At 39.4% G+C, this 15894-nt stretch overlaps 1 long non-coding RNA gene across 1 annotated transcript in view; it reads left to right on the plus strand.

Annotated features, from left to right (window-relative positions):
- Positions 1–15474, plus strand: part of LOC118525052 (uncharacterized) — a 457732-nt gene extending 442258 nt beyond the window's left edge. Inside the window, exons 2-3 of the long non-coding RNA XR_013443753.1 lie at positions 11849–12006; positions 15344–15474. This is a non-coding gene — a long non-coding RNA (uncharacterized LOC118525052). The remainder of the gene's footprint in view (positions 1–11848; positions 12007–15343) is intronic.
- The last annotated feature ends 420 nt before the right edge of the window (positions 15475–15894 follow it).

Consider the following 15894-nt stretch of genomic DNA (forward strand, 5'->3'; position numbering starts at 1 on the left):
GAACATTCCATCCCAAAGCAACAGAATACACATTCTTCTCTAGTGCCCATGGAACATTCTCCAGAATAGATCACATCCTAGGTCATAAATCAGGTCTCAACCGGTACCAAAAGATTAGGATCATTCCTTGCCTATTTTCAGACCACAATGCTTTGAACTAGAACTCAATCACAAGAGGAAAGTCAGAAAGAACTCAAATACATGGAGGCTAAAGAGCATCCTCCTAAAGAATGAATGGGTCAACCGGGAAATTAAAGAAGAATTAAAAAAATTCATGGAAACCAATGAAAATGAAAACACAACTGTTCAAAATCTTTGGGATGCAGCAAAGGCAGTCCTAAGAGGAAAGTATATAGCAATACAAGCCTTTCTCAAGAAACAAGAAAGGTCTCAAGTACACAACCTAACCCTACACCTAAAGAAGCTGGAGAAAGAACAGCAAATAAAGCCTAAACCCAGCAGGAGAAGAGAAATAATAAAGATCAGAGCAGAAATCAATGAAATAGAAACCAAAAGAACAGTAGAACAGATCAACGAAACTAGGAGCTGGTTCTTTGAAAGAATTAACAAGATTGATAAGCCCCTGGCCAGACTTATCAAAAAGAAAAGAGAAATGACCCAAATCAACAAAATCATGAATGAAAGAGGAGAGATCACAACCAACACCAAAGAAATACAAACAATTATAAGAACATATTATGAGCAACTCTATGCCAGCAAATTAGGTAACCTGGAAGTAATGGATGCATTCCTAGAGATGTATCAACTACCAAAACTGAACCAGGAAGAAATAGAAAACCTGAACAGACCTATAACCACTAAGGAAATTGAAGCAGTAATAAAAAATCTCCCAAAACACAAAAGCCCAGGGCCAGATGGCTTCCCAGGGGAATTCTACCAAACATTTCAAGAAGAATTAATACCTATTCTTCTGAAACTGTTCCAAAAAATAGAAATGGAAGGAAAACTTCCAAACTCGTTTTATTAGGCCAGCATTACCTTGATCCCAAAACCAGACAAAGACCCCATCAAAAAGGAGAACTACAGACCGATATCCTTGATGAACATGGATGCAAAAATTCTCACCAAAATACTAGCCAATAGGATCCAACAGTACATTAAAAGGATTATTCACCACGACCAAGTGGGATTTATCCCTGGGCTGCAAGGTTGGTTCAACATCCGCAAATCAATCAACGTGATACAATACATTAACAAAAGAAAGAACAAGAATCATATGATCCTCTCAATAGATGCAGAAAAAGCATTTGACAAAGTACAGCATCCTTTCTTGATCAAAACTCTTCAGAGTATAGGGATAGAGGGTACATACCTCAATATCATAAAAGCCATCTATGAAAAACCTACAGCGAATATCATTCTCAATGGGGAAAAACTGAGAACTTTCCCCCTAAGGTCAGGAATGCGGCAGGGATGTCCACTATCACCACTGCTATTCAACATAGTATTGGAAGTCCTAGCCACAGCAATCAGACAACAAAAAGAAATCAAAGGCATCCAAATTGGCAAAGAAGAAGTCAAACTCTCACTCTTTGCAGATGATATGATACTTTATGTGGAAAATCCCAAAGACTCCACCCCAAAACTGCTAGAACTCATACAGGAATTCAGTCAAGTGGCAGGATATAAAATCAATGCACAGAAGTCAGTGGCATTCCTATACACCAACAACAAGTCAGAAGAAAGAGAAATTAAGGAGTCGATCCCATTTACAATTACACCCAAAACCATAACATACCTAGGAATAAATCTAACCAAAGAGGCAAAGGATCTGTACTCAGAAAAGTATAAAATACTCATGAAAGAAATTGAGGAAGACACAAAGAAATGGAAAACCGTTCCATGCTCATGGATTGGAAGAACAAATATTGTGAAGATGTCAATCCTACCTAGAGCAATCTACACATTCAATGCAATCCCCATCAAAATACCATCCACTTTCTTCAAAGAAATGGAACAAATAATCCTAAAATTTGTATGGAACCAGAAAAGACCCCGAATAGCCAGAGGAATGTTGAAAAAGAAAAGCAAAGCTGGCGGCATCACAATTCCAGACTTCCAGCTCTACTACAAAGCTGTCATCATCAAGACAGTATGGTACTGGCACAAAAACAGACACATAGATCAATGGAACAGAATAGAGAGCCCAGAAATGGACCCTCAACTCTATGGTCAACTAATCTTTGACAAAGCAGGAAAGAATGTCCAATGGAAAAAAGACAAATGGTGTTGGGAAAATTGGTGTTGGGTGTTCAACAAATGGTGTTGGGAAAATTGGACAGCCACATGCAGAAGAATGAAACTGGACCATTTCCTTACACCACACACAAAAATAGACTCCAAATGGTTGAAAGACCTCAATGTGAGACAGGAGTCCATCAAAATCCTAAAGGAGAACACAGGCAGCAACGTCTTCGACCTCAGCCGCAGCAACTTCTTCCTAGAAACATCGCCAAAGGCAAGGGAAGCAAGGGCAAAAATGAACTGTTGGGACTTCATCAAGATAAAAAGCTTTTGCAAAGCAAAGGAAACAGTCAACAAAACCAAAAGACAACTGACAGAATGGGAGAAGATATTTGCAAATGACATATCAGATAAAGGGCTAGTATCCAAAATCTATAAAGAACTCATCAAACTCAACACCAAAAGAACAAAGAATCCAATCAAGAAATGGGCAGAAGACATGAACAGACATTTTTCCAAAGAAGACATCCAAACGGCCAACAGACACATGAAAAAGTGTTCAATATCGCTCGGCATCAGGGAAATCCAAATCAAAACCTCAATGAGATACCACCTCACACCAGTCAGAATGGCTAAAATTAACAAGTCAGCAAATGACAGATGTTGGCGGGGATGCGGAGAAAGGGGAACCCTCCTACACTGTTGGTGGGAATGCAAGCTGGTGCAGCCACTCTGGAAAACAGTATGGAGGTTCCTCAAAAAGTTGAAAATAGAGCTACCATATGATCCAGCAATTGCACTACTGGGTATTTACCCCAAAGATACAAAAGTAGGGACCCGAAAGGCTACGTGCACCCCGATGTTTATAGCAGCAATGTCCACAATAGCCAAACTGTGGAAAGAGCCAAGATGTCCATCAACAGATGAATGGATAAAGAAGAGGTGGTATATATATACAATGGAATATTATGCAGCCATCAAAAGGAATAAGATCTTGCCATTTGCAACGACGTGGATGGAACTGGAGGGTATTATGCTGAGCGAAATAAGTCAAACAGAGAAAGACATGTATCATATGACCTCACTGATATGAGGAATTCTTAATCTCAGGAAACAAACTGAGGGTTGCTGGAGTGGGGGGTGGGGTGGGAGGGATGGGGTGACTGGGTGATGGACACTGGGGAGGGTATGTGTTCTGGTAAGCGCTGTGAATTGTGCAAGACTGTTGAATCTCAGATCTGTACCTCTGAAACAAATAATGCAATATATGTTAAGAAAGAAAAAAAGAAGAAGAATGTAGCAGGAGGGGAAGAATGAAGGGGGGGAAATCGGAGGGGGAGAAGAACCATGAGAGACAATGGACTCTGAAAAACAAACTGAGGGTTCTAGAGGGGAGGGGGTTGGGAGGATGGGTTGGCCTGGTGATGGGTATTGAGGAGGGCACATTCTGCATGGAGCACTGGGTGTTATGCACAAACAATGAATCATGGAACACTATATCTAAAACTAATGATGTAATGTATGGGGATTAACATAACAATAAAAAAATTTAAAAAAAAAAAGTTATCCCCAAGGTCCAGATGTATAGGAAAATGTCAAGTGTTTCAAGTCAGACTTAAATATCTAAATATTACTAGTTAAGTGCAGAGGTAGTTTCGGTTTTTAAAAATGAGCTCAGTGTCTTGCTGATTAACTGTAAACTATAGTACGGTGAGCCCAGCTGGTATCAGGAGTCAAGGAAAACAATGGTGCTAAGATGTGTTTTGTGATAGTAGGAGCCACATAGCAAATGTTTATTGAGGGCCTAGAGTGTTTCCACTCTGTGTTCACAAAGAGGCATTTTACAAGCTAATTTTGTAAAGGAGGGGGCCATTCTGAATTGTCTATCTACAGGCCTGAGTGCCTTTGGAAGAAACAAAGAAAGAGGAAAACCAGTCTCCATCATGGAGAACTACTTGCTATTAGTAGCCAAAAGACTGAGACATAAAATAGTTTCAAGAAGCTACAAATGCAAGCCCTCAGGGTCTGTGCCAGAAGATAGGATGACTCAAAGACATCCATGCATGCGTAGCCCCAAATGTCATCTAGTTAAGGAAGGCTGAGCCACCTTCTGGGCTTTACATCACACTTTGAGGGAAATGGTGGCCTCAGTGGGAAGGACACCATCCCACATGACTTGTGAGGTTGATCCACCAAAGTAGTGAGTGGTCCTTCTCCATGTGGAATCTCTAAAGCTCTACCTCTCAGGGGTCTTAATGATACTCCAATCTTTAGACTCTTCGGCCTGAGAGAACTGGACAAGGCTTACATAGACTCTATATGTAGGTAGGGGTCTGTTCTTTATAAAGCTCTATAGAGAGTGGGTGTTGTATGTAAATGATGAATGAAGTTCATTGATGAAGTTACAGAATACTTCCACATGCATGGTCTCATTTAATCCTGACAGAACCCCTGCAAACTAATTGTTATCATCCACATTTTTTAGGTAAAACTAAACCCACAGAGAGAAAAACTATGCACCAGCCTAATAGCAAAACCAAAACTGACAGCAACATCATATATTCTAGGTCCTCTCCACCTTCCACTCCCATCCTGGCATTTATCTCTGGCTCTAGCTCTATATATTTCCTTTTCTCCCTTATCCACTCACATTACTTCCTTCCACTTCTCTGTTCCCACTGCCTGTTCATTAGTTTGGACCACTCTTCCTCCTTACCTGGATTAGAATATGGCCTTTGCATTGGTCGCCCACATTCATTCTCATCCCCTTACTCCTCCACCCAGCAATCACAATTATCTTTCGAAAACCCAAATCTGATTATAATCCATTAATCTTGCCCTTTGAATCAAATGTAAACTCCTTCAAGATTTAGGCCTTACAGATTTCTCTTACCTCTACCCCTGTCCCATTGTCTACTCCAGCCATACTGAACCACTTTCAGCCAATCCCTACTCATTATCACTTCTGGAACTTTGCATACTTGAAATGCTCACCTTCTCTTACTCTCTTGGCAACTACCCCCCTCCCCCTGTCCTTCTATGGGCACTTCACCTTGGTATCCACTCCTCATTTAGGTATTCCTTATATTTTTCCCCACTTTATGTCTTCCTTAATCTTCCTCAACTTTCCCGTTCTAGTATCCCATTGCATCTAACACTTTTGTAACACTACATTCTGTTGAATTTGCCTTTTGTATTCAGTAAGTGAGCCTTAGTTTCCGTACCATACAAACAAAAAAATTTTAATGGTTATAAGAGTGTAAGTTTTCTTTCTGTCTTAAACAACAGTCCATTGAACCCGAACAGTGCAGGAGTTTGAGAGCAGCCTTCCACTGAGGATTCAGGGCCCTGTGCTCCTTCCATCCTGTGGCCTGGCCATCTTCCATAGTCATTGGAAACAGAGAGTGGAGAAATTAGAGCTAGTTCTTAACCTAGTCAGCTCGAAAGTGACACACATTACATCATTCACATTATATTGGCAAGAACTTGTTATGGGGCTCAACTTAGATGCAGAGGGGGTTGTGAAATATCCCTGGCTAAGCAGCTGCTTCCTGGCAACAGTGCTACTCCATGCAAAAGGAGCATACATCTTTCGTTAACTGACCGTCTCTGCCACCCCTATGTTCTTTGTCTTCCCTGATAGCCTGAAAGTAGGGGCTGTGTCCCTATCTCCTAGACATATTTATGAAATTAATGATTAGGCAATTATCTACCTATATCTATAGGTAGATAGATATAGATACATTTGTCAATATAGATCAGTAACTTTAATATTTTGTAGTTCACAGACACCAGAGAATGTCATATAAATGTAGATAAAGTCATGTACATTTTCTCCAGAAAAATGCAAATTCATGAAATTTTATCTATAATTTCATATCATACATGTCACAATATCACCTGTCTTCATTTAGAAAGAAGCAAGACCCAGATGACAATCAAGCTCACTCATAAAATCTCTAGGGGGGCCCTGGACTCCATGTTAAGAACTATAGTGTAGGGTACATAGTGTATCTGAACAAATTCTTCGCATCTTTGGTTGGTAGGTTGGTAGGTTGGTTGGTTGGTTGGTTGGTTGGTTGGTTGGTTGGTTGGTTTGACCGTAGGTTTTTATCCCTGGGAAATCCCACATGATTAAGCATTCCCTCCTCTATGTTCCCACAGCATTCCCTACCTTCCACTCTCAGTGCCTAATGTATTTAGAAGGTGGTCCCCCACTTAAGTTGATTAACTCATGTCGAGCACCTCAAAGTACCTATCACATAGTACGGTGCTCCAAACAAATCTTGAAAGGAATGAACTAGATCAGTTGAGTGTCATCACTCTACAACATATGTTTCAAGGTAAATCAGCTCAACATCTGCCCTAGCGAGAAAACCCAACATAGCCCAGGAGTGACTGAGGGGACAGTTACATACCAGAGTGACTAATTCCCAGCTATAGGGGGAAGGCGTGCTCCATCTGGAAAACAGATGGAATGTTCCCTTTTAGTTCTAAACATAAATTAAATTTCACTATCTGCCAAAATGGAAAGTTAACATTGATTTTGTGAGTTTTTTCCTCCTTAAGGAAAAAAAAAAAGCCATTTGTTTAAACTTCATGACAAATTTTTGTTCCATATTGTGATTATAACACCTAATTTCCTAATTAAACATGCTAATTGTGAGTTACCTCACATAACTACAAAGCACAGAAGTATAATTATCTAATAAAAAGCTTTTATGAAACTTTTGTGGGAGAGAAGGCTGGCTGAGGAGACAGCTGATTAGCAAGAACAAGAGTGTTGCCACCTAGGGGCCCACTGTGTCTGAACTGCCAGTGGGTAACAATTACAATTTGGCTCCATGCTTGAGCTTCTCTGAGAAATCCTCTTTCTGTAACTGAGGGCATGGTAGCAAAGCCACTGCGTGGTGAGAAAAAAAAAAAGGAAGAACCTCTGTGTGGGCAAACGGGATTCTGCTCACTTCCAGGCTGAGACTGGAGCAGGCGAAAACTTTCTATGTGGTGTTTCATTTTCATGAGATTGTTTCCAGTACCACCCCCCAGTCCACACTCACAACTCCCCCATCATCATTACACATCCCAGGGGGGTCTTCATGACTCCACTTTCCTGAGCTTTTATGAAGCAGAATCACAAGCAGGAAGAACATCAGAGACAAGTGACAAGTGGTAGAATGGACCTCCAGAATAATGAACTGGGAGAAAAGGAGTAAGAATAGTGGATGTAGAGCCATTGAGTTCAGATTTAAGAGGGTTTGGTGACTTGGAGTAGGAATGAATTGGACAATGTAGAAAGGAGCTTGGGAAGAACCTTGCTGATCTATATGAATGGGGTTCCTTTAAAGTTTTTCAAAGGCACATGTAAGGGTTGGAATTTTTTTGTAAATATCCTCCATTGGCAGTTCTGTGCTTTTAAGATAATGTGTGTGTGTGTGTGTGTGTGTGTGTGTGTGTGTGTGTGTGTAAATTCCAGCTGCTTTCTTTCATAAATCATTATTACCACAATTAATACAACCACAATTATTTCCATATCCTGAAAGACCTCAGATTCAAGCATCCCTTCCTGTTCTCTTGGCTCTTTTGGTTTGTCTTTTTTTTTTTTCCTCAGCTCACCACCATCAAATCAATCAAGTGGGCCTTTATCTTTCTACTCAGTAGTCTAAAGGTCAAGGCAAGTAAACACTTAAGCTAAAGCATACAAAAGAAATTGATAGAAAGGTTGAAACTATGTCATGTCAATGGACTAAGCTACAACCACTGTAATGTCCCATAATTATGTTCCTGTTACTCCCTACAAGATTCTGTGTAATCCTCATCAAACTGTGTATTAAAAATATTATCTATGACCAAAATTATCAGGTTAGATTGATTTTTCCATTCCATGTTATGTATATAATTGAAGCAGTAGCCCAGCAGCCATGATTTAAGTTGCATCATGTTGAAGTGACAGTAGATTTCATGGTGGGGTATGGAACAGACACTTTGATGGTACCTTGTCAAGATTTGTCTCCTGATTCTTCTCTCCTGTGAGGCAAGAGACCAGCCAGGCCTGATGTTTCCCAAGCAGACTGAAGGTTGTCATGGTCTCATTTATTTACTGTGGGAATTCATAGACACTATGATTTATTTTTCCAGAGTGGAATACAGCAAAAATTTCCCAAAACCTCACATAACCAGCAGCATTGAGAGTAACACAAGAGAACAAATAAAATCAACAGGTCCCCAGGGCATTTTTCATGGCACAACCTGACCAGAGATAATTTCTTCAGAGAGAATAGATAGGCTTATGTCTGGAAAATTCCACTTCATAGGTCAGAAAGAAAGGTTTTGAAGTGAAGGTTATACAATATAGAAGAAAATATATCCATGATAGCATACTACCTAGCTCATAGTAGACAATCCATGAAGATTTGTTGAATGTATTTTTTTTTCATAAACAAAAATCCCTATTGGTGGTCATTGGTTTCGATTTTTTTCAAGATTTATGCTTATTTTGATGAATTCCATATACAATTCCCTCAGTTTCATGGAAGAGGGGGAAATATTTCCTTAGATGCCATGATGTGGAAAACATTCCTGGGTTTTGATTTTTACATCCGTTTTCAAAAGCTTTTTATTTCAGGATAATTTTAGCCTTAGAAAAAAATTTGAAAAAGTAGTACAGAGCGTTCCCACATACCCTCTACTTGGCTTCCCCTTGTCTTAACCTCTTTAAAAAAATAGAAAAATGATAAAAGCTAAGAAATTAACCTTCTCTACTGTTAGCTAAAATGCAGAACTTATTCACATTTTACCAGTTTTCTACAAATGACCTTTTTCCGTTCCATAATCCCAAATTGTACTTAGTTGTCATGTTTCCTCAGTCTCCTCCAGTATGCAATTTCTTTATGTCTTTCTTTGTACTGACACATTTGAAGAGTACTGGTCAGCTGTTTTGTAGAAAATCCCTTGTGTTTGTCTACTGTTCTCTCATTATTAAATTGGGAATATGCATTATTGGAAAAAATAGAAGTGTGTGCCTTTCTCTGTATCAAATCAGAGTGTATGATGTTAACTTCAATCACTTGTCTAAGATGATCTGCCAGAGTTTTCCACTGTAAAGTTACTTTTTTCCCTTTGTAATAAATAAATATTTGGGGGAGATCATTGAAACTATGCAAATACTCTCTTTCTGCTTAAACTTTCGCCCACCAATTTTAGCAACCATCAGTGGATCTTGCCAGAGGCAATTATTACTATAGTGTTCTAAAGATGATTTTCTATTTAATTTCATTTACATTTATTAATTGAAACTTTTCTGGAAAGAAGAGTTGTCATTTTTCCATCAATTATGTACATCAGTATGAGCTCATGGATATTTATTTTGTTCTTTGGGTTGTCATCCAATACTGTCATTTATATGTCCCCATTCTTCTTACTCTGTTTTGGTTTTTGAGTACTTTCTCACTCTCTGGAATTCCAAGATGTTCCAGGCTCATCTTGCATTTTCCCTGCCCCAGCCCTGAAGTCAACCAAGTCACCAAATAGCCCTTGGTTGGTGTTATCAGTGGATGGTGTTTAGAATGATGCTACTGAAGTGTCATGAATTCATTGTTTTTGCCAGATCAGAACTTTAGGAAGTCTCTGTTATGGACTGAATGTTTGTGTCCCTCCAAAACTCATATTTAAACTCCTAACCCTAATGTTTATTATCATCACATTACCAAATGTGATGGTAATAAAAGGTGGGGTCTTTACGAGGTACTTAGGTCATGAGAGTAGAGCCCCCATGAATAGGATTAGTGCCCTTATAAAAAAGATCCTAGAGAGTTTCCTCATCTCTTCTGCCATGTAAGGACACAGCTGGAAGGCAGCAGCTATGAATCAGGAAGCGGGACCTCACCAGACACCACATCTGCTAGCACCTTGAACTTGGGCTTCCCAGACTTGAGAGCTGCGAGAACTAAATATTTGTTGATTAAGCCCCCCAGCCTATAATATGTTGGTTAAAGCAGTCCAAACCAACTAAGATAGTCTCCCATCCCAACCCACTCCCATCTACCCATAAGACAAAAACACAGCCCCTCAGCCCCAAACCCACACAACAAATTGACATGTAGTCCTGTTTACTATTTACTATTACCACAGGGGTAATAACCAGTCAAATTAGTTGCCAGCCTTAATCCTGGGGCAGAGCCCTGGGAAATAGTCATTAATAAAACCCTTTGCTGCTAGGTCTTGAGAAGATGCTGGGAATGTGGCAGGTATAAGTGGAGCCATGGTAGGAGTCACAGCAGCTTGAAGCCAAGGGTCAACAACAATATCTAACCAATAGGACTGTTGCTGTATTTTAAGTACTGGTAGAGCCATTGTGATAATGTGCTTTATAATAAAAAATATATATATATTTGGTCTTTGTCTGCATTTTTGGCAGAGTTCATGAAACCATTTGAATTTCCTAGGTGGTGAAAGCAGTGAAGATGCCTTTTGTTTTGTTAATGAGGTGGCTTTGGGAAAGAATCAAAGGATGGAGCTTACTTACCAGTGCACTAAACATCTTGTTGCAGGGTTGGAACTTTCAGTCCCATCCTCAACTTCTAGGGAGGAGACAAGGTCTAGAGTTTGAATCAATCACCAATAGCCAATTATTTAATCAATTATGACTATGTATGAAGCCTCCGTAAAAACCCAAAGGACAGGGTTCAGTGAGTTTCCAAGTTGGTGAACACACAGAGCTTTGGGAAGAGGACATGCTCAGGGAGCGGATGGAAGCTCTGTGCCCTTTCCCCTTACCTTGCTCTGTGCATCTCTTCCATTTGGCTGTTCAGAGTAATATCCTCTTATAGTAAACAAGCAAACTAGTAAGTAAAATGTTTCTCTGAGTTCTGTGAGTCACTCTAGCAAATTAATCAAACATAAGGAGGAGGTCATGGGAACCTGCAGTCTATAGCCAGTCAGTCAGGAGACGAGGTAACAACCTGGACTTCATATTGGTGTGTCACGTGTGTGTTGTGTGTCTGTCTGTCTGTTGGGAGGGAGATTGGACTTGCTTGTAGGACTGAACCCTTAACCTGTCAAATCTGACTCTATTTCCAGACAGATAGTGTCAGAATTAAGTTGAATAGTAGGACACCCAGCTGGTGTCAGAGAATTGATTGGATGTACAGTAAAAGACTCTCCCCCACTGGAATTGGATAAAAGATATCAGCCATACATGTACATAGCATGTACATAGCAGCTGAATATCATCCTTCTTTTTAGTTCCTTTGTAGTCCTCTACAAACTGGATGCTAATCCTGACCAGTGATACTATGTATGAGTCAGTGTAACCTTCTAGCTGAGAGCCAGGACTCTGGAGTCAGCTTGACCTGCATTTGAATCCTGTTTCTAACTCACACCATCTGGTAATCCTAGTCAAGTTATTTGACCTCTCTGAGCCTCTGTTCACTCAGTAGAAAGGGATAATGAGAGCACCTACCTTGTAGCATTGTGTGAATGACAGAATCCATATGAAACACTCATCATAGTGCCTGGCACAGAGTATGTGCAGCAAATGTTAACACTGTTACTGCCAGTGCTCTTATTACAAGTAATAATAATAATAACATAATGGTAGCCATTGTTTGATCTGTCATCAAGTTTTTGCTTTTTCTATCCTCCACAGAATGAGCAAACATTTAGAGAATTGTGCATGTTCCCTGCAAAAGTGGAGAGACTCAGGTCTTTGTCAAAGTGATACTGCAACACTGAGATGGAGAGTTCTCCTTCCAGTTACTAATTACCCTGCATATTCCACAGAACTGATAAAGTTTGCACAGAATGGTAAGATAATGACATTTTGTTTTACTTTGTCTTTATGAAGCCAGAAACAGTAACTGCATAGGAAAAATTCAATCTCTGTTGGCATAAATAGGTAGCTTATTAATTAGTTTTAATTCTATAAGTAACTTGGGCACAATTTTAATGTTTGTACCACCTGTAATTATATTCATAGAATACTAGAGGCAAAAATAATCTTAATGATAATTTAGTTCCATGAACTTGCTTTGCACAAGAGAAAACTGAAGCTCAGAAAAGTAAAGTGACTTTCCCAAGGTCACACAGCAAGATAGTATGTCTACCTCAGGATCTCAGTGCCTTCTGTCAGACACACAATACCATTCTGCATATAAGTGATTATACTTGCTGCATAGAAGTGAAAATATTGTCCTGATGGCTAATCTCTAGCTAACTTTTGTGTTGTATCCCATGTTTTTAAGCTGGCAGCATCTTATTGGGTAAACAGAGAAAGATTCATAACAGTGATAACACTATCCTTTCAGTTCCCCTCCCCCAAATTAACTGATTTTATCATCAACAAAGCCCTGTGATTGCCATACTTAAGGTTCTGGATCTGAGATTTAGAATGATGAACTCTTCTTGTGGCAATCAAGGAGGACTTTAGAAAACATGGTATTTTGCTCAGGCTGCTATAACAGAATGTCATAGACTGTGGGGCTTCAACAGTAATGTTTATTTTGCGTAGCTTTGGAGGCTGGAAGTCCAAGATCAGGGTGCCAGGGTGGTCAGGTTCTTGGTGAAGGCCTTCCTGGTTTACAGATGGCTATCTTCTCATTTCATCCTCATATGGGAGAGAGCAGAAGGAGAGGAAGCAAATTCTTTTCTCTTCTTATTAAGGGCACTGATCCCATTCATGAGGGCTTCATCCTCAAGACCTAATTACCTCCCAAAGATCCAACCTCCTAATGCCATCGTATTGAGAGTTAAAAATATTTTAAAGATTATTTATTTTAGAGAGAGAGAGATTGTAAGGGAGGGAGGGCCCAAGGGAGAATCTTAAGCAGACTCCCTGCTGAGTGTGGAGCCAGACACTGGGCTCAATCCCACAACCCTGAGATCATGACCTGAACCAAAACCAAGAGTCAGATGCTTAACCAACTGAGCCACTCATGCACACTGGGAGTTAGAATTTTAACACATGAATTTAAGGGAGACACAAACATTCAGTCCATAACACATGGCAGCTAAGCTGGGACTTGAAAGATAAGTAGAATATTACCCATTGGACCAGAACAAAAAGGGGGAGACATTCTAGGTAAAGGAAACAGCACGAACAAAAACAAGTAATATATCAGGGTATTCATTAACAAGCTTCCTCTTGTGCTTTGTTTTTTAATATATTAAATACTGCATGGGAGGTAAAGAATGATAAAGGTATTTTTATTGGTTGTGGAATTTCAAGGGCTTATCAAACAGTTAATGAACAAAGATTGTGTACATTTTGTGGTTACAACTTTAACTAATAGGCAGAAGGGGAGTTTGAATTTATCTTCCAGTGTCCATAAAACAGTGTTGTAGTACTGTAATTATTAACATAATCATTAAAAAACAGCTTAGTTAAATTTAAGAAAACCTAGACATATGAAGACATAGCGTCTTCATCAAAGCAGCTCAAGTCCAGATAAAGCAAGCTTTCTAAATTGACTTTGATGCTTTGAAATAAAATCCTTGGAGAACCAATTATAGCAGCGTCTGAAAAGCAATTATTATCAGCCACCACTGGTTTCCACCATGAGTTCTAATTTAATTACATCTTCTCTGTTTAAAATATAGTGCTGTACTACAAGTTACAGCAATGGAAAACGAGTTGAGGTTACCGACAAAAAAAATTTTTTTATACTGAAGGTAATTAGACTTGGTCATAGCTGCTTCCAAAAGAGACATGGGATTATGAACACATTAATTTCAAGTGGTCATTGCTGCAAAGGAATTTTAATTTTCAGAGTTGAGGGAATCATAATCCCTGGGTGAAATGGGTTTAGAATTTAAGGGATAGAGCTTGAACATCGCTTTGCCTAGCTTGTCTGCTCAGTGCCTTCCAGGGATCTCTTTCAGTCAGGATGCCTTATTCCAAGCAAAATTAAATTGACAGATTTGTTTCTTTGATTGTATTTAACAATTGCATTTAGCAAAAATTATGAATTCACTTTTCACACTTATAATGCTAGGGAACAAAAGTGGATATGCACTTCCCTGGCAGAAAACAAGCCATATGGACTTTTTTCAGAAAAGGCTTTTCCCATCATTCTCCAACTCATTACCTATCTGGTGGCACTAAAATTCCTCCTGTTTTTAGATCTATTTCCCAGGATGGTGATGAAGAATCATTGCATTTTCTGTGTGGAAAGAGTCCTTTTGATCACAAGCCCTCTGAGCTGTTTTATAGCTGAGGACATTGAGAGGCATGGTCATTAAGTGGACTTCTCAAGGTTACCAACATGCCAGGCAGAGCAGAGACCAGATTCCAGTTTACCTGCCTTGCAGTTCCACTGAGGCAGGGAATATTCTGTGGGAATGAAATCTGCATTTGTCCTTGACCTGTAGAATGAAGTTAATCTCTACCTGTTCCCCACCATTTTTTTTAAACTTTGGTTAGTCGTTGTTTCTCAGAGTCCCCCAATAGTGTTTCATATCCTCTAAGTAAATATTCCTTTAAAAAAAAAAATTTAAGTGCACAGAAACGGACCCAATGCCAGACCTACTAGGTCAGAATGTATCACACTGAAGTTTTAAAATACTGCTCTTCACCACACGAGGAAGTTGAAAGCTTATGTAAAAATCATCAAGGAGCCTTTTCTGAACCACACATACCTAGTATTCCTACCTTTCATCACTGCTCATGGTAATATACCTAAGAATGGACACGTAAAAGAATATCCCCCAATAAGAAAACCATTGCTCTGAAGAGTACCAGGAACAAAGATAGAGCAGGTTAAATATTCTACAGGTAGAATAAACAGGTTCTATGTGCTTTCTATCTGCTTATACTGAAAGACACAGACATAATAGAATGATTAAAAACAAGAAAGCAAAATCAATGTAATAAAGATGTCTTGGCAGAGAAAAACTGTACAGAACACTGAGGTTAACAAAACTTGCTAAGACAGAGCACGTGGCAATTTCTGAGCTTCCTGGCAACCATTACAAAAAGGGAAATGCAGAGTGCTATAGTGCTCTCATAATCTGACAGCAGTACAAAGGAGTACTGGTTTTTTTATAAGCATGAAATTCTATGAAAATGTAATGAGGTGACATTAAATTCACTTATAACTTTTAAAAAGATGCAACTTCTAGCACTTGTCAAGTGTGTATTTCTCAGCAGTAGAACTCTGGCCCCTATATAACCTTCAGTCTCATCTCATGGTGCATCATGGAGAAACAAGAGAAGCAGAGGCAGAAAAGGATATCTTGGAGGGGTAAGACAGCACACCTGTATTTGCCTGCATCAGGTAGGTAAAGGTCTTCTACGCAAGGCAGTTGCCCAGCACAAGGAGTTTGGCAGCTCCACATCAGCCTCAAAGCTAAAGATTCCTCTAGAGATCCAGTTAGGGCATCTTTGCATTATATGTGCTGCAATTCACCAACATCACAACCCTGAGAACACGGTCTTAAAGACTCAGGGATCCAGCCAATCATATGCTTTGGAGAATTCTAGAATTTGAGTTTTCATTTACTGCAGGAGCTTACTGCAGCACCCCTTAAATTACCAATTTCAAATGTGTCAGCATAAAAATTGAGCCACTGTTCCCTTTGGCTGAAAATTGTATGACTTGAGTGGTGTTCTCTCAAAATATTTCTTAGAACACTTCTTGAGGCTATAAAACAAAACAAAACAAAATCACTTATCTCCAGGTCAGTAACTCTCCAGAG

Source organism: Halichoerus grypus, chromosome 1 (assembly GCF_964656455.1).
Source record: "Halichoerus grypus chromosome 1, mHalGry1.hap1.1, whole genome shotgun sequence".
NCBI classification, from domain to species: Eukaryota; Metazoa; Chordata; class Mammalia; order Carnivora; family Phocidae; genus Halichoerus; species Halichoerus grypus.